The sequence below is a fragment of the Pinus tabuliformis genome, chromosome 4_1, assembly GCF_031772625.1.
Source record: "Pinus tabuliformis cultivar Carrire ecotype Pingquan chromosome 4_1, CPIR1, whole genome shotgun sequence".
Classification (NCBI taxonomy): Eukaryota; Viridiplantae; Streptophyta; class Pinopsida; order Pinales; family Pinaceae; genus Pinus; species Pinus tabuliformis.
This window is the reverse complement of record NC_142303.1, coordinates 483950159-483970600: the sequence shown is the minus strand read 5'-3', so window position 1 is coordinate 483970600 and position 20442 is coordinate 483950159.

Genomic DNA, 20442 nt, shown 5'->3' with positions numbered 1-20442 from the left:
GTCTTGCAGACCGATCCATAGTAGCCCCTGAGGGGATTGTTGAGGATGTGATGGTCTTCATTGACTCCCAGGAGTACCCTACATCCTTCTTAGTTCTACATCCTAGACCAAATTTAATGGTTATTGATGCAGGAGAATCTGAGCAGTATTCCTTAAAAGAGGAATCCAAAGATGAGAAGGAGGAGACATGGGACAAATGTGCAAACTAGGAGGAAAATTATGTTAAAATAGGGCTAAAATAATGGAATGGATAAAGGCTCTAGAAGACTTACTTAATGTAATTTAATCTGCCATGTATGCATATAGAGAGATTTAGGGGTTTGTTGAGAGATTGTGGGAGAAATTCATCGATCGTAAATGATCCCCCCCTTTTGTAACTTCTTATATAAGAAAGTTTGTGTAAGGAGGTGAGATATATAGAGCGATAGATAGCGATTTGTGTAAATAGGGCGTGGATTCAACATAGTCAAGAGGGGAAAGTGTGACTGAGGCTGAAATGCCTTAGGATGTAATCAAGTTCTATATAATATAAATTTGTGTCTGTGTGTGTGTGAATTCCATGTATCTATGTACTTATGCCTTTTCAATTTATGTTGTGTATATATGCATTGTTGAGTTAATTTCTATCTTACGGGTTTATTGATCGACCTTCAATCACTCTGAGGATCGATGGCAATTCAATGTTAAACAACTCAATTGTTGTGTGAAGTGTCAAGTAGAAATGGCAAAGTTAATTAAGTGTTGATTCATATTCCATCATATGCGAAGAAATGTAGAAGAAGAGACGTTGGATCATTGAAAGCAGTTTTGCAACAGGAAAGCAGTTCGTCAGGCGGCCTAAGGGATGTAAATGGTTTTTCACAAGATGGACATGATGGATGCTTGAATTGGAATATAATCCAGCTGAGATCCGGGAATGATCGGACCATTCGTTGGTTGGAACATCGGATAGATATCAGGTTGGAATAGGCATGAAAGTTAATCTAGAAACCGGACCTGAAAATTTATAGATTGAGGACTGATAATTCTCATCAAGTTTGTGAAGGCAGTAAACGTCACAAAATTTTCTCATGCGATCTTGTGACAACCGTTGGATCAAGAACCAGATCGATGGTAGATATTTAATCGCAAATCACATTCAGTAAAAGAGTTTGGGTCTGCGATAAACCCACATTTACAATATTGCGATGAGCTGAGATTTGCGCTATTGCGATGGACTATGGACCATCATATCAAAGAATTGATCAAATGGCAGAGGTTAATTCTCACATTTCATAAGAATAAAGTGTTGGTAGATTGCGAAAACTACAATGTACGATGAGCCAAGAATGTAATGAAGCGTCGACCGTTGGATCGTAAAGTTGATCAATGACAGAGATTGACGAATAGCATAAAGGCTTGGGAAAGAGCAGACCTGAGAAGTTTATGGATACGGGATTATTCTATTTGATATCTGACCTTAGGTGATCATGTTTTGGTTTCCATGAATTTCTGTGTATTTGTGTTGATTGTTGTTGCCTCGGTTTTTAAGGCAAAAGTGCCAACTAACACTTCCGATAGGAACGTGGGCCCATAACCCATAGGTCCAAGATTGATATTTTGGAAATGAAAGGGATATTTCCTTAGTGCAATTTTATTTTTCATCAAGTGGTATCAGAGCAGGGAAAGGTTTCCTGCGAGTACAAAGAAGATTTTGTATGCGAAAGGAGGAGGTGCAGTGATATTGAATGTTGGTGAGTTTGTGATCTTTATATTTTCATACAGGTAGCGGCAGAAGAAGGTGAGAATATTGCAACATCCTAGAGCATGGAGTGCTCATATGGTTCCATAGAAGAGAGAACCAGAGAGATACCAAAAGACTAAGCTCAAGGAGAGAAGCTTGGTGAGGTATCGTGTAGCAAAGAAGACTATTACTACATAGGTTTTGTTGTAGCTCACAGGAATATTGTAAAATCAGTTCCACTAAGGAAGTGGGTAGAATTTCTATGGGATTACGGAGAAGCATATGACCAGGAGGTCATAAATTTTTGTGCCTCGAGAGTCTGATGCAGGAGCATCTGAGCAGTCTTCGTTAAAAGAGCAATCCAAAGCTAAGAAGGAGGAGACATGGACAAACATGTAAACCAAGAAGCAAATTCTGTTAAAACAGGGTGAAAATGATGGAATGGATAAACTCTCTAGAAGACTTATTTAATGTAATTTAATCTTCCATGTATGCGTATAGAGAGATTTAGGGGTTTCTTGAGTGATTGTGGGAGAAATTCATAGATTGTAAATGATCCCTCCCTTTTGTAACTTCTTATATAAGAAAGTTTGTGTAAGGAGGTGAGATATATAGAGCGACATATATAGATTTGTGTAAATGGGGTGTGGATTCAATGTAGTCGAGAGGGGAAGTGTGACTAAGGTTGAAATGCCTTAGGATGTAATCAAGTTCTGTATAATATAAATCTACGTGTGTGTAGGAATTCTATGTATTTGTGTATTTATTCCTTTTCAAGTTATGTTGTGTATATATGCATTGTTGAGTTAATTTTTGTGTTACAGGTTTATTAATCAATCATCGATCACTTTGAGGATCAATGGTGATTCAAATTTAAAAAAGTCAATTGTTGTCTGAAGTGTCCAGTAGAAATGGCAAAGTTAATTAAGTGTTGATGTAGATTCCATCATATGTGAAGAATTGTAGAAGAAGAGTTGTCAGATCATTGAATGCGGTTTTGCAATAGGAAAGCAATTCATCGTGCAGCCTAAGAGCTGTAAATGGTTTTTCAAAAGACGGACCCAATGGATGCTTGAACTGGAATATAATCTAGTTGAGATCCAGGAATGATTAGATCGTTTGTTGGTTGGACGATCGGACGGATATCAGGTTGGAATAGGCGTGGAAGTTAATCCAGAAATCGAACCCGAACATTTATAGATTGAGGACTGATAATTCTCATCGGGCCCGTGAACGTGGTAAACATCATGCAAGTTTCTCGTTCGATGTTGCGACAACCGTCAGATCAATAACCTGATTGACGATGGAGATTTAATCACAAATAACATTCTTTAAAAGAGTTTGGGTCTGCAATAAACCTAGATTTGCGATATTGTGATGAGCCAAGATTTTCAATGTTGTGGTGGACTATGTATCATCAAATCAAAGGATTGATCGTATGACGGAGGTTAACTCTCGCATTTCGCAAGAATCAAGTGCTGGAAGATTGTGAAAAATGCAATGTGCAATGAGCCAAGAATGCGATGAAGCGTCCACTGTTAGATCATGAAGCTGAACAACGATGGAGATTGAAGAAGAGAAGAAAGGCTTGGGAAAGAGTAGACTCGAGAAGTTTATGGATGAGGGATTATTCTATTTGAGATCTAACCTTAGGTGTTCATGTTAAGGTTTCCATGAATTTCTGTGCATTTGTGCTGACTGTCGTTGTCCCAATTTTTAAGGAAAAAGCGCTAATTAACACTTCCAATAGAAATGTGGGCCCATAACCCACAAATCCATGATCGATATTTTGGAAATGAAAGGGATATTGCCTTAGCACAATTTTCCTTTTCATTAGTTATCCTCTCATACATGGGAGGCCTTGGTTAGCCATTGATGATGCCTACATCAGCTTGAGGGTTGGAAACATGACTATCAAAAATGGGCATCTATCCAACCATTTTGTCATGTACCCTCCTTGTCAACCATGTTTAGAACGTGATTTACCTTTATGGATAGAAGATTTGGAAGAAGATGAAGTATACTCAGCCCAAATCTATACCATAGAAACTTCCATGGGAGGACGACAACCTGATGAAGATGATTTGTTTGAACAAATCATCCAAAATCTAACTCCCAACACCATGTCTCTGAAGGAAGTAGTGAAGGAAACCAAGAATAACCATTGGATTCATCTATGCTTATATGATTCAAACCCTACTCATGTCAAGAAAATAGAATTCGGCCCTGAAATAACACTGAAAATCAACCCCTCTCCTTCTAAACACTAAGAAGAAGAGTTATATAACATGCCAAGAGAGAATTTGGATGCCTTTACTTGGAATTAAAAAGAGATGGAGTGATTTCACCCCGTGGTGTGTACTCACCACATTCATATCAAAGAGGGTTGCAAATGAGACTAACAACCCCAAAGGAGAATGAATCGAACTCTTATAGATATAGTCAAAGAAGAGTTGCAAAAGTTGTTGGATGCATGATTCGTCTACCCTATCTCAAATAGTGAGTTGGTGTCTCCTTTGGTGCTAGTTCCAAAGAAAAATGGAAAGCGGAGGATTTTTGTTGATTAGAGAGAGTTAAACAAAGCAACAAGGAAGGACCATTTCCCTCTACCTTTCATTGGCCAAGTGTTAGATGGCCTGGTAGGGAAAAAGTTTTTCTATTTCTTAGATGGGTTCAATGAGTAAAATGGAATCCAAATTAGCCCAGAAGACCAGGATAAAACCACCTTCACTGTCCTTCGGGTACTTTGACTTATAGGGTCCTTCCTTTTGGTCTATGCAATGCCCCTACCACTTTCTAGAGGGTAGTCCTAAGTATCTTTGTTGAGCTAGTCCATTATGTAGCAGAAATTTATATGGATGACCTTACACCCTATGGGTGTGATATGTAGGAGGCTCTCTCTATCCTAGGTAAGGTGCTGAACAAATGCATTGAAATGAACTTATCCCTTAGTCCTGAAAATTGTGAGTTCTTGATGACTACAAGGACTATACTAGGTCACTCAATATCCCAGGAAGAACTGCAAGTGGACCCAAATAAGATACCCGTCATCAAAAGGGTACCGACTATACAAAAATAGAGGGATGTCAAAAAAAATTAGGTTTAGACGGATACTATAGGAGATTTATAAAAGATTTTAGCAAGTTAGCTTCTCCTTTATTTGGGTTGTTTGCCAAAGATTCCAAATTTTTATTGTCAGAACGATGTCAAGAAGCCTTGGACACCCTAATGGACAGGTTGACTACTGCACCTATTCTCCGAGGCCCAAATTGGGCTCTTCCTTTTCATATACATCTCAATGACTCGCACAAACTCATAGGAGCAACTCTAGGCCATATATATGATAATCTACCTTATGCCATTTGCTTCATCAGTAATGATATGTCAAAAGTTCAGCTAAACTACATAGTGAATGAAAAAGAGCTCCTAGCTGTTTTGCATTCATTGAATAAATTTAGGAATGAAATTATTAGTTACCAAAAATTTATACATACTAGCCATGTTGCAATTAAATACTTGATGAATAAACCTAATGTAAATGCCCAGATTATTAGATGGTTACTTTTATTGCAATAGTTTGATTTAACTATTATTGATAAGCCTGGTAAGGAGAACGTTCTTGTAGATTTTTTATCTATATTGACTTTACCTACAGGGGAGGAAGGAACAGTTGATGCTCAATTACCAGATGAACATATATTCACCATTTCAATTTTGTCTCCATGGTTTTCTAACATAGGAAACTACTTTGTGTCTGCACAATTTCCACCAAACTTGTCCTTCAAAGAAAAGAGTGGGATCATAAGAAAGAGCACCCCATTCACTTGGATTGGGGAAAATCTCTTCAAGCTGGGTCTGGATCAGATTCTAAGAAGATCTGTCAGGGAGGAGAAAGTCTTTGACATCCTCTTGGCCTATCATGATGGACCTTGTGGAGGTCACTTTGTATCCAAAAGAACAACATTAAAGATATTGCAAGATGGTTATTACCGAGCCACTCTGTGCCCACTCTTCACCAAGATGTGAGGAGGCATATCAGTCAATGTGATCAGTGGCAAAGGATGGGGAAACCTACCCCAAGGGATGAGATGCCTCCGCAACCTCAAGTGAGTTTTGATCCATTTGACAAGTGGGGCATGGATTTCATTGGGCCCGTTGACCCTCCATCCAAACAGAGGCAGTACGTCATTGTGTGCATTGACTACTTAACCAAGTGGGCAGAAGCCAAAGCCATCAAAGTAGCAACATAAGAAAAGGTGGTTGAATTCTTAAGGGAAAATGTGTTTTATAAGTTTTTGTACCCTAGAGAATTGGTCATTGATCAAGGCAATCAATTTACATCTCACATGATTGATAATTTGTTAAACTATCACAAGTTCAAGCACAAAAGATCCACTACTTACCGCCCACAGGTTAATGGGCAAGTGGACGTAACCAACAAAGCACTGGAAGGCATTCTGACCAAGGTAATTAGTAGTAGTAGAAAGGACTGGGAAGACAGATTAGTTGAGGCCACATGGGCCTACAATACCACCTCAAAGACCACCAATTGATTCACCCCTTATGAGATGGTCTATTGGTAGAAAGCCCTGATGTCCATTAAATTTTAATACAATGCCTTAAGGATGACATCACAACTAGATCTAGATATCACTAGGTCATAATGAGAAAGATTGCTCCAGTTGAATGGGTTATATGAATTTAGGATGCGGGCCCTCCTACACACAGAGGTGACTCAAGTTCAATGGAAAATTTTCATGACAAGAATATAAAAGATAAACAGTTTCGTGAAGGTGATTGGGCTTTATTGTATGATTCCCAGTACAAGGATTTTAAAGGTAAGTTAAGGACTAGATGGTTAGGTCCTTATGTAATAGAAAAGTATCATGATAATAGAGTTGTGAAGATAAGAGCCATTGATGTAGAGGCTATCCTTTTGTTTGTCAATAGGTATAGATTAAAGATCTACAAAAAATCCCTTGCCAAAGAAAGAGTTCATCAATAACATCAACAAGACAGTGATGGTGGTGGAGCGAGTCTCATATTCCACCCCACCAAGTCCCTGAACAAAAAAATAAAAATAAAAAGAAAAAAAGGGAAAAAAAAGACACTAAGATGAAAACCTCCATGAGGCACTTGAGTCCCACTATTGGGTTGAAAACCTCTTGAGGCAGGCTAAGGTTGTTTTTAAGAAAAGAAGAAGAGGAAAAATAAAAATATCTCTAGGTGAAAACCTCTTTTGAGGCACCCAAGGTAGGAAACAATGATGCAAACCTCTTTGGACGCAAACTAGTTGTTTTACAAAATTAAAAAAAAAAGAAGAGAAAAAGGAGAAGATACAAAAGATGGAAATTATGTTTTGTAGGTCAGCAAGAGGAGGATGAGCATAACATAAGAAGGATAGAAGGACCTACAAGAGCCATGTCTTGATCCACCCATCTCATATATTCCACTATTCACCTAGTCTTCCACTTATAAAAACCTCCAACTCATCTCACTCAAACTTTGTGTTTTCTACAGGATTCCCTATAATCCTACAGGAGTTTCCTATTCGAGTGATAGTGACCGTGAAAACCACAAGGAGGGCAGTCCGAGTGCAAGGTGATGACAACATCTTGTGCTTGGATGGAAAATAATTTACTCCTATATCCATCAAAGATATAGCATTCCTTTCATCACCATGTCACCCCTATATCCATCAAAGAAATCAATTAAAAGAAGTACAGATTATAAAACGAAAAAAAAAAAAAAAAAACAAATTTAAGAGAGAGAGAAGTGTGAAAGAGGAACCATACTAAGAGGAAACATCTCTCATCTACCATTCCCTACCACCCTTATCCACTCATTTCCACATCCCTTATGATTCAGAGTTGAGAAAAGTATGAAATTTTAGGGCAAACACAAGTACAGGAGATCTTGTGGGAAATGTTGTAGCATCCTATCCCACAAAGAAAACCACACATTTCACAGCCATCATTAGAACAAGGAATCCAAGGATTAAGAATCTCTTACAGAGCTTAGCAACAACAAGAAGATCACCAACATCACTCTCCAACACTTGCACATCAAAAGACGAAAATACATAGAAAATTATGCAGCAAAAACACAACAAAGAGGCATCACTCTCCAGCATGCATCATCAACGAAGCACCTTACCTAGAGTTATGCCACCTTACTCATGCTCTCTCATGAGTACGACATTATCAAAACTGTAGGATTATGTAAGAGTTGATTTTATAAGAAAAGGTGGCCAGTTAACTTGGCCACCTTCAGCCAGTCGACAAAAATAATACAGTTAGACCACTCCACATGTGAAAAAAGTTCAATCAAGAGAAAAAGGGAATAAAGAAAAAAATGGTTAAGTTACAGAGGATAGGAGTGAGAGATGATTATGAGGTAAGGTGGAATGGTGGACTGATGTCATACCAATGGTCTAAAAGGAGGTGCTCATACTTAAACAGCCAGCACAATGCCCCACACGATCATCCATATATGGAAATAAAGAAATGATTCCCATACGAAAAGAGCAAAAGAAACTTAGAGAATTCATCGAACGAGGAGGTTGCTCTCAGCCTTCCTGAAGCAATAGCTACAAGAAATAGTCAGCATCTATAGCACATGAAACCTACAGGAAGCCTACATGATACAGAAGAATCAACCTACAAGACTGTCAGTGGATACTAAGGGAGGTGAAATCAAGGGTTACCCTCACCAGAACGTAGCTAAGTGATGTAGGAGATATACCTTCCATATTTTTCCATTAAAGAAAAGAATTAAATCCTCAATTTGGGTAGGAAATTGCAGTCCATCTCATGATAGGAGAATTTTTTTGCATATCAATGAAAGTTAACTTTCAAATCTCCCTCACCTACCATGATTCTTGAATTGTATCCACACAAGCCTATACAATTACCAAGGAGATATGACATGAGGTTTTAATAAGAGAGAATCCACAAACACAACAAGGATCCATGGGTATCTTCCTATGGTGGAAATTTTCACAAGGCATCAATGGATGGGGTTCTTTGAGAGGATGAGAGGATACGATGATTATGTGCCCAGAGAAGTTTCCCTCTCACTCATACCCCTCACTAGGACCAATGGCACTACTATGGTGAAAGGTTTATTAGTAGTAATTACCTCTGAAGTTATAAACATAGTTACTACACTCCCTTTAAGGTTACCATGGAGAAAAGAAGACAAGGGTAACAACACCCTTGGAAAGAAAAGCTTCTTTTTAAAAGGAGAAGAGCCAATGGAAGATTAAAATGGTGTTACAAGGGAGATAATTCCATAGCCTTTCAATGAACTCAATTACCACCTCATTAAATATATTTCATGTGAAGGGAGATACAGTTTAGTGTATGGATACCACTTCAGAATGCTCTAAGAACTAAGATTTGGAGAGAACACACCTCTTCAAAATAGATTGAGTATACCCTATTTTCTTCTACAATTAATGATAGACATGAGAATTGATGTTCATTAGGAAAAACATCAACAACTAGCCCATCATGGGTTGATCAAACTCATCTTTGAAAATGCTCTAAAAAACTTAAGACTCCCTATTGCATGGACAACATTTATAGACATGTGGGAAGAAGGATAAATTCAAGCTATTGAATATGACAAAATTCCCACTTCTAGTGAGAAAGGAGAAGAAAAAGAGGAGGAAAATGAAGAAGAAATAGAGGAGGAAAATTACGAAGAAATAGAGGAGGAAAATGAAGAAGAAACAAAGGAATAAAAAAAGAAGAAACTGATGGGAAGATTGAAGAAGTAGAAGAAGAATAAGAAGAAGAGGATGGTGGAGACCAAGAAGAGGATGTGTTATGAAACCAGCTCAAGGAAAGATAGAAAAGATAGATCAACGCCTTAGAATTCAGCCTCTTCGAGGGGCCAACCTCCTTTACATTACATAAATGAACAATTCTTGGATGATACAAATGAAAAGACCTCCTTTCTATATATAGGAGTCTAAGGGGTCATAACATAAGCAGAGCCGACATAACAATAATAATGTAAGGGCACAATAATAACAATAGTGGGCTTCTATGGGGCACAATAGTAATAATATGGGCACTACATGGGTACATCAATATAATAAGTGGGTTATACTAATAACAATAAGGGGTTACACTAGTAGTATAGGGGCCTAACATGCCCCTCTCCTTCAAAAAGCGTTGTCCTCAACTCTTGAGTAGTTCTTGATGCTTCTATATAAAATTCTTGTCCTCCCATGTGGAATATTCAGCGGGTAAGTTCTTCCACTTGATGAGATACTCTGAAATTGATCGATTTTGTAGCTGTCAGGTTCTTGTTTCTGTGACTACTCCAGGTTCCAATATGATTTTTCCTTCCTCTTCAATTTCTAGCAATATTGTTTGAATTGGGATCTTTTGTAACTTTTGAATAAGTGGCCATATTTCTTCATCCTTCTTCCATTCATCCCTTGCTTCATTTATCCAATCTGGTTGAATAATATAAATAGCACAAAACAATGCTTCCACATCCTCATCCTTGAAGAGTCTTCCCATTTGGTAAGGTCGCCATTTTTTAAGTGCATGTAGTATTGCCAACATTTCCTTCTCATAAATAGCTTGCTTGAGATGTAGCAGTAAAAATACCCAATCACATACATCAAAACATTTTTCACTACGATGTTGACCTACCTGTTGTTTCGTTTGATTTTGCACTAAAGTGGCGTTATCCTTTAAAAGTTGGAGAACTTGTTGTTGATGCTCGACGTGATCTTTCACTGCTTGAACCTTTTTCTTCTTGATATGTCCTTCTATCTCTAGAGTTTGAGGAGTGGTAATTTCTTCCAATCCTTTACAAGATATGGTCGGATTCATTTCTTGATTCTCAATGTGATCTTTCACTTCTTGAAGTTTTTTCTTCTTGATACGTCCTTCTATCTTGATAGTTTGAGGAGTGGTAATTTCGAACAATGAATTACAAGATATGGTTGGATTCATTTCTTCTTTCTCGATGTGATCTTTCACTTCTTGCACCTTTTTCTTATTGATATGTCCTTCTATCTTGAGAGTTTGAGGAGTGGTAATTCTTGCCAATGCTTTACAAGATATGGTCTGATTCATTTCTTCTCTCTCTGGGGTGGGGTCCTGGTGTATATCTTCTTCTTTTGATGTTTCTTGATCATTTTCTTCCTCCTCTTCATATTCTATGTAAAATAATTTCCTCACAGCACACTTATGACCTTTAGTGCATTTGCTATCACAATTGTAACAAAGCCCTTTTTCTCTTTTTTCTTCCCTTGTAGGTTGTGGAAGGCTAGGAGAAACAACACTTCTATCTTTATAGTTGTGAGGGGTATGCTTCCTGGTTTCCATAATTTTGCTTTCCACTATGTCACAAAGCCCTTTTACTCTTTCCAATTGTTGTGGTGTTGCTCTAAAGAAGGTGTTTCTCTTTGTATCCTCATAATGTGCTCTCCTTTCCTCCGTGAAAATTTACCACGTAACAAGTTGTTTACCAGAACAAAGCCCTTCGTACCATAAAAATTGATCTGGTTCTAAATATGAAGATGAAATACATACCTTTTGTAATAGTTGTACACCATATATATCAAAATATTTCTCCATCTGAAGTATCCAATTTACCGGATCCTTGCCATCAAACTTCCTCATCTTGCTTTTTCTTGATTTTAGGAGCTCGACCTTGAAACGACTGTAACTTTGTACTATCGGATCTTTAAGTTTTGAAATTGTGACCTGTAGTAGCCCTCTGTGTCCTCTTTCCAATGCCACCAGTCTGATCCAAATTGGATTCTCTAAGAAAGAGTTATGCACAATCTCACAAGATGACCTGATTATAGACCTTTCTAAAAGAGCGAAATTGTATGAAGTGCCACGTGTCACTATTTTGACCTTTGACTTTGAAAAATATATAGAAGAAAACTTCAGTCCATCCTCTTTCTGTATGTTCTTACGAAATTTCAATCTGATGCTCAGAAAGAATGTTATGGTGATTTTCCCCAGGTCACCTATTTGGAATGTAATTCAGGAGTCTGCAAAAAGACCAACTTCCTCAGATCATATATCCGTAAATATAGCGTGAAAAGCTCTAAAATTTGGACCTGAGGTTCAGTAATATTTCTTCTCAAACGAATTTTTTTTGCAACTTCTGAAACGTCACAGAAGAAAAGGTATAGCGAAAATGCCACGATGACCTGTTTGGAGCAGCGAAACCCTAGAATACAAAGCTCCGATACCAAATGTTATGAAACCAGCTCAAGAAAAGATAGAAAAGATAGATCAACGTCTTAGAATTCAGCCTCTTCGAGGGGGCAACCTCCTTTACATTACATAAATGAACAATTCTTGGATGATACAAATGAAAAGACCTCCTTTCTATATATAGGAGTCTAAGGGGTCATAACATAATCAGAGCCGACATAACAATAATAATGTAAGGGCACAATAATAACAATAGTGGGCTTCTATGGGGCACAATAGTAACAATATGGGCACAACATGGGTACATCAATATAATAAGTGGGTTATACTAATAACAATAAGGGGTTACACTAGTAGTATAGGGGCCTAACAGGATGAGAAAGAGAATGGAAAGAGGAAACTGGATAGAAGGATGAACATCACTTTACATCTCAAGACAGAGAGGAAGAATGATCACCAAGGGTATCCCCAGAGAATACAGAGAAAGAGGCAGCAACTGCTCTTACTTCCCTAAGTACACCTGTCAAATCAAAGGGGAAGAGGCAAAGACAAACCTTATTATACATAAGGACAAGAAAGAGCACTAGGATTAGATAACGGAGACCTAAAACCCCCACAAAAACTCCAATTGTCATTGAGGATTCAGCCACATGGCAAGAAAAGGCATCCCATCTAAAGGAAAGTTAAGGAGAGGGATCATCAAAACAAGCTTCTCCCAAGTGTCCAATCACCTATGTTAGGGGGCATGTCACAAGGTTAGCCTCATTCGAAGGGAAAATCTCTCTTAGTGGAGACACAGTCAGACCTATAGGAAGCAAAGGCCATCATATGGGAAACTCTATCAAACCGACAAGAAACACGAAAAAGGGACCAGGAAGGTGTCACTCAACAAGAAAAAAAGGAAGAAGATCAAGAACTGAGAGAACCTAGTCCATAGCCAAACCTCAGCTCCTACTATAGGTTCATTGAAGAAGGTAAGGTAATACGACATAAGTTTTGAATTCCCCTATCCTTTTAACTTTAAAAAGATAGGGTAATGACACACAGGTGGTTACAAATTACCAAATCAAAAGGGGTGGAGGATGTAGGCCACATGGAGGAGAAATTGCAACAGATGGGAAGAGAACTGAGTAGCATAAGAGACAAAGAATCAATGATGAAATATCAGCTAGAGGCTGAAAACACATGGGCAAGGAGGTAGTTATAGGATAGAGAAAGCCAATTGGCAACTATGGCCAACTTGTCCATGGAGGCAATCTAGTGTAGGATGCCAGAAAAGTCTTATTCCCTATACCTAAAGGAATAATGGCTACAATTCCAAATCCTAGCACAAAGAGGAATTATGCCCTTCCAAGACTGTATACAATTCATTGATCTCTGTGGTCAAAGCACCTGGGAAGATAGAGCAAAACTATCTCATTTTCACCTAAACAATTTGGCCTTGACAGATTTAAATGTGTGGGACCCAAATCTCAAGCTAGGGGACTTGAAATTGATGGCTTTAACATCATGGCTGAATCATGAGGATGCAAGAGCCACAAAGATGAAAAAGGTAATGGAAAAAGAAGAGAGAGAACCCCTTATGATCAGAGTAGAGAAATCTAACCCAATGGTTGTCATTAGCACCCACAACCTCATTGTAAATGATCCCAAGCTTGCACCAAAGTACTTTCTTGTACAAAAATAGGAAGTCACACACTTTGAAGACATGTTGAGATTGCAAGGAGATGAAAACCAATAAGCTTTCCAAAGGAGATGTAACACCTTTCCTTACAACCTAAAAATCAGAGAATATCATTCTCGTGACATAATGAGAGAGGCACTAAACTGAACCTCCATGTATAAGGAGGCTCTACAGAGACTCAAGATCAATTAGATTGGCTTAAGGATTAGTCCACCATTTCTTTTAGGAATGTTGGAAGGAAGGAAATAAGAAGAAGAAAGAAAGCAGTGGGAAGAGAGAGAGAGAGGAAGGCATGATTTTATTCACAGGAAGAAGAGGCTACAACAAAAGAATGGAATGTCAGGGAAGTCACTAGAGAAATGAAGGACATGGACATGAGGCTCATAATTGGGTAAATATATGGACCTCAATACACATCCAAGCTTACTAAAGTCAATTCTTACATGATTCCTTACACATTTTAATTATATTTTTCTTAATGAAATGAGTAAAAGTAAGATGTTATGTATAGTGGTCTAATGTGCATTGATTGCAGGTTTTTGGGAGAAAATTATGGAAAATTATGTCTAATTAAGGTGCAAGAACTTGAATTAGACAAGAAGGAAAGATTATAGGAAATGGATCTTCCTCATTAAATCCTCACTCATTCGAAGATCCCTCAATCAAATAATACTAGCTCAGAGTTGTAGGTAGCCGAGTCATGTTCATCATTGGTAGTAGGGCCAGTGATAGTTAAGAACCAGTTTATCTTGAGATTGGGAGCCAAGAATCCCTATATTTAAGGAATTTTTTGGCAACTTCAGTTGTATAAATAACGAGGCCTAGAGCCTCAATAGGATTCAGATTTTTTATGTAAGATAACTAAGAACTTTCGAGTTGAAGGATTGCGACAAAACATTGTTATGTATTTTTTGATATGTTAATGAAGATGCACGTTCCCTTGATGCAACACTGAGTTGACTCAGAGGGATGAAGTTCCTGGGTTAGGGCCCAGACCTAGCAGTAGAGTTTCCTCTTACTATACTTGTATGCTTAGGTTATTCTGTAGATTACTTGTCGAATTGATTTTGGCATTGTTACATTTCAAGTATTGGTGAATTTGATTAGTTTGCTTCCATTTTTGCATAGCTTTAACAATAGATTTATAGAGATAAAGAAATACCAAAAATGCTAATAATAGGTGGATCTTTCCTCATTCCTCTATTCAGGGACCATGGTTTGAGGGAAAACTCTAATTCATCCCAAAAAGACAGAATTCTAGGTTCTTATGAAATTTAGAGTTTTCGTATTAATTAGGTCAGCATCTTTCAATTTTTAAAGATAGATTGCAGTTGTAATTTATTATAGCTTAGGCTTTGTATTAGATTTCATTTTGTGTTCACAATAGGTTGCAAGTATTTCAATGCATGAACTAGGCAAATGAGTGATGAAATTATGTTTTCTTATGTTGTTGGAAACCTTTCTTGTTTTGACATGATTTATGGGTAATTTCCAACAATGATTTGTATATTGCAGGAGATTCAATAGTGTAGGAAGAACTCAGATCAACAGCCTCAGCCTAAACTCACCCATCTATGATTGCCAAAATCCACTAAGTCAATAATTTGAGTTATAATTTTAGAAGGACAACTTGCCATGCTTGTCGAGCAAATCCAACCATCATACAACTTTGGTTTGAGTTTAGAGCGAGTCCTAACCACTTCCATGCCTTATTCCACCCATCACTCATCTTTCGTAAGCCTTATACCACTACCCAAATCACTCCTCGTGCTTTCACCCTGTTCCTGTAGGAATACATGGGATCCTATAAGTGAATTAGGACATCCTGTAGGACGACCTGTAGTGGCTTGTTTTGAGGTTGATTTGTGAGAAATGCATCAAAAAAGATATGAGATGACCCCTGCTTGCCTCCAAGGCCATATGACCCATCCAAACCATCTCTCTCAACGCCTAACCCACTTGCCATACAATCAATAATAATAAGCATTCATGTTTTCACAAAAGAAAAAAAAGAAAAAGGTTGTTATGCTTATTTATATGCACAACAATTGAGTGTTTAATTAGATCAGATTGCATGCTTAGGTTAGTTATGGTTTCACGTGTGTTAGCTTAGAATTCTTCTGAATCAACGTGTCTTAACAAATATCTAGATAAGTTGTGTGCTTTAAGCATCTATTCCAGTCTTTCTTTACTACAATAGCTAGCATTTCAATTGTCTCAATTAGGGTAAAATTTTTCTTTCTCAATTGGTAATCAAACTTCTTCTAAATCAATAGAAGGCTGGTTTGAGAAACCCTAGTTTCCTATCACCTAGCTCAGAAATGACAACAGAGTGGACCCATTGCATCGATTTGTGTATACAACACTGTGATCTCCAAGTTTGTACGAACCCCGGGTTGATGAAGTAAAGTTGTAGCCCCAGGAGTTGCAACATTCTTGCTGCAATACTGGTGCTCATCAATTATATCAGAGTGTAGTGTCAAGTATATATATAGCTTTGAAATACTTGTAATACTTAGTCATTAGGAGGAAAGGCAACCATTCTTTTCATGGGGGTTCTTTAATGGAAAAAAATATTCCCTTAGTAGGTTTATAAATTCCATGATTTTCATCGAGCTCATTCTTATGCTCTTTATATTCAATTCTCTATTGTTTTGAAAAATGATAGTTTATAATTAGTTTAATGAACATTTCATTTGATATCCATTTTTCATCACCATTGATATTTTAGGCTGCCTTTTTTATTTATCGTTTTTTGATGAGTTGGGATTTTACTATGTTGCGCCCTTCATATATTATATTATTTATTAGATTGTTTTGACTATTTACTCTATTTAAAATGATTTCCTTATGCATATATAAGAATTAAAACAACAAAATTATGGATGCTTCCTCTCTAGATGGTAGTTCATATTCTCAAGGTAGAAGCAATGGAGACAATAAATTAGGAACAAATCTATCGAATAAAGGAACATATACACAACTTTGGGGGAGAGGTATTTTCATTTTTATCAAGATTTCACTTTGTGATATAGATATTATTATTTTCAGTAATTTGCTATTAAAAAAAAATCCTCCCTTTGTACTTTTCCTAGTCACTTCTAACATTTTTTAAAAGGGTCCCTATTTTTCTTTTCCTAGTATCTTCAATGTTGACAAACTATTTTCCTATTTTTTTCTTTATTTTTTTATTTATGATTTTTCCTAATTTTTTTCCCATTGTGATTTTTACCGATTTTCTGATCCCTACCAAGTTATTCACGAGTCTATATGTTATCCTTGGATTTGTTGGATTGCAAGTTTGGCTTCAAGTTATTTTTGAATAAATTTCCCTTTCTTTTTGAAATTTAGTTAGTAGACTTTCATATGCTATGTTTGCATGACCCTGCTTTTTCTCTTGTTCACCTCCACAAATTTTGATTTCATGTATTATGACTTCTGCAGCAAAATACCTCTTACTTTGCTTCTTCTTTATGAGCATGGAACATAATAGTAGCTAGTTTCGAGTGTAAATATGTTTGAGTTTACTAATGGCTTTTGATAATTGAGCCTATTACTAAAACTAAGTGTATTTTGATAATTTTGGATCAAAAGTTACAACTATTTCATTGTAGAACATAGAAAATATATGATGATTATGAAATTGAAGAGTAAAATCTAGAACTAGAGACCTTGAAAACCCTAATAACATTATAACTACCTCGACTTTAGGTAGATCAATGTAGGATCCATTTTATCAAGATAATTATTCTCATCTAGTTCAGACACAGTCTCTTGAGGTTCACCAACCATCTCTGCCATGACTATGTCATCGAACTATTCAACTTCCCTTTGTATAGTACCAAATATGGCAACAAATCAGGCTCAAGATTTGACAACTCAGTATCTTATTGATTTATCATCTTCATACATCCAATATGGATTTATGTCTTATAGCTCTAAAGATGGAGTTGGTACTCATGAAAAAAACACTTCAATTAACTCTTCTCATTGTTCTATACATACGATTAATCCAAGCTCCCTTCAGGTAGGTACTCTTTCAGTTTCAGGAATAGATTCAGTTTCAAGTACTCTTCCATATACTTGGAGTCTCCATGCTGAATTCCTTGGAAAAATCTCATTTCATCTTATAAATTGTCAACATATAGTAGGATTATGATCACTACTAAGATTGAGAGTCAGATTCATAGTGATTAGAAGTTGTGTTTTAGCCATAAATTTTCATCGTGTTCAATTAGGTGGGTCACTTGCTGGAACTTCTAATATATTTGTTTTCGTTTGAATGGATTTTTTCCTTAAATGTTGTTTACTTTCTAACACAATTTCGTATAATGTAGTTATATGCATCATCTTTCAAGGTATTCCTTTAACATTATGCACTAAAATTATCTAAATTTGACCATTTTATACACATAAATGTAAATTTATTTTTCATGGATGAACTTTCCTCTGTATTAATGAGATAAATATTCTCACTTGTCTAGCCTAGATTAGATTTAATCTAAAAATAACCTTTGGTAGCCATGTATTTTAATGAAATCTGAGGGAGAAGATAAGATATTTTCCTCCAATTTTCTGAGATGAGGGATGCTGGGAGCAGGAAGATGTAGAAGGGGGATCTGAGTGAGTAACCCTAAATTTTAGGAATATTCAAGGGGGCCGAGGGGATGTTGGGGTTCGTAGCATAGGAGGACCTGTCTCTAAAATTATAAAATATAAAAATGATAATGATAAAATCCCATGCAAATTCATCATTTTGCAATTGATTGAAATGTTATAATTATACCAATCCTGAAATCATGAAGACTCTTAAGTATGTTGAATTTTGAATGAGATATGAAATTCTACTTTTTCCATATTAATTTTGAAGAGATTGGAACTACTTGTAAATATCCTAAAACAATTATTGGTAACGGTAAAAATTCAAGTAAAATTGACATTCTCTTGATCGTAAAGGGAATGTTACTTTATGAATTTAATATTACCATTAATTACCAATATCCTAGACTCCTCAAAGCTCTATCCATTGTTTTTTTTAATCTTCATGGGTTTTCAAAAAAAACATTCTTGGGATGACCACTTAGGTCTTCCCATTCTTTGAGAAGGGGGTCAAGGGGGCGGACTCAGATGTCCCCCTTTTCGGGCAACATGCCCCTCCCACTAGGAAAATGATTTTGGAAAGAATGTTGTCCAAACTTAGGTCCACTTATATCAATGATCTCTAAATAGTACATTGGCATAAATCAGATGGGAATGGTCTTATGGCTATCTATCACATACATAGGTCTCAAATACATTTTGTGATGCCATTTTTCTTTAAAAGATAATCTTTTATGTGCGGGGACAGGAGAAACCTGTAAGAATCTTAAGACAATAAGTATTTCAAACATTTGTTCCCAATTTGAGATGATTGACAATGAATGTATCAACATGTCATGAGGAGCATGTTAAGCCAAGGAAGACTTCCCACTCACCATTCTTCCTTTATATATCATTCGATTTCTATATTAATTTTTGGAGGATTCATAAGAGTTTCATTCTAGAGGTATGTATATTCATGGAGCCCATGTGAGAATTGTTCACTAGATTTTGCGCTCGCTCCATCATGTTCAGTCTCTTTGTTGAATCACCTACTCTACATTATTTTGATCTTTAATCATCATAGTAGTTATAATTCCTATTTTTGTTAATCTTTTATATAACTCTATACAGTTTTTAAGTTCTTCAGTGATTTATTTCATCTAAAAACTTGTATTAGAGGAGCCATATAACATTGGGACTTTGGTTTTGTAACTTGGTTAGTCTCAAGTACAAAAAATTGGATTTGATGCTAATTTTTAGGTGGTTGAGCGTATTAACCATGTGAACGTTTATTCTTTGTTTTAAAACAATTATGTTCTACATCTATTGGATGGTTGTTTGTGCCAGATTAGCCAATGAAACCAACAAGACTTTGCATAGTTTAATAATTTAATTAAAGTTTTAGAGTTTAGAATATATAAAGATTCAATTTATAAACCTTTTAAGGGTACTAGATCAATGGAAGAGCACTTTCCTTACAAGCAAGTGGTTGGTGGTTCAATTCCATCATGCCCTAATATTCATAGGGAATGGTGATGCTCACTATCATTGCATATATATGTATCAATAGTGATGGTCATTAAAAGGTCATCAAAATTCATTTTTTATAGACCAAATTTTGATGGTTAATGAATGTCACCATATATATGCATCAATAGTGAGGGTCATGAAAGGTCCACCACCATACATCATTGTTATTGATATGTAATGGTGATGGTAACTATCCATAATTATAATTTTCATTCCTGACAAACCTTCAATGTCACCACAACACCTATAATTTTGGTCACGTGGACTTTGGTGACATTCAATTTTTGGTGATGGAAGTTATTTTAACCGTCACCAACGAGCATATGGTGATATTTTTTGACCCTCACCAAAATATGAAAAGGTCATCCAGTCAACAAATGTCACCATATATATTCATCAATAATGTGGGCCATGAAAGTCCCATCACCACAAATCACTATTGTTCATATGAAATGGTGATGGTCACGATCCATCATTATAATCATTATTTGTGACAAACGTTGAATGTCACCACAACACCTATACTTTTGGTGATGCCACCTTTGGTCACGTTCACTCTTTGGTGACGGAAGTGACATCATTTTGACCATCAGTAATGAGCTTATGGGGACATTTTTTTACCCTAACTAATGACCTTTTTTCTTTTAGTGCTACCAATAACCATATCCTAAGCTTTAATTGACTCACATTGAATGTAATACTACTTGGCTGAAATCGACTCAAAT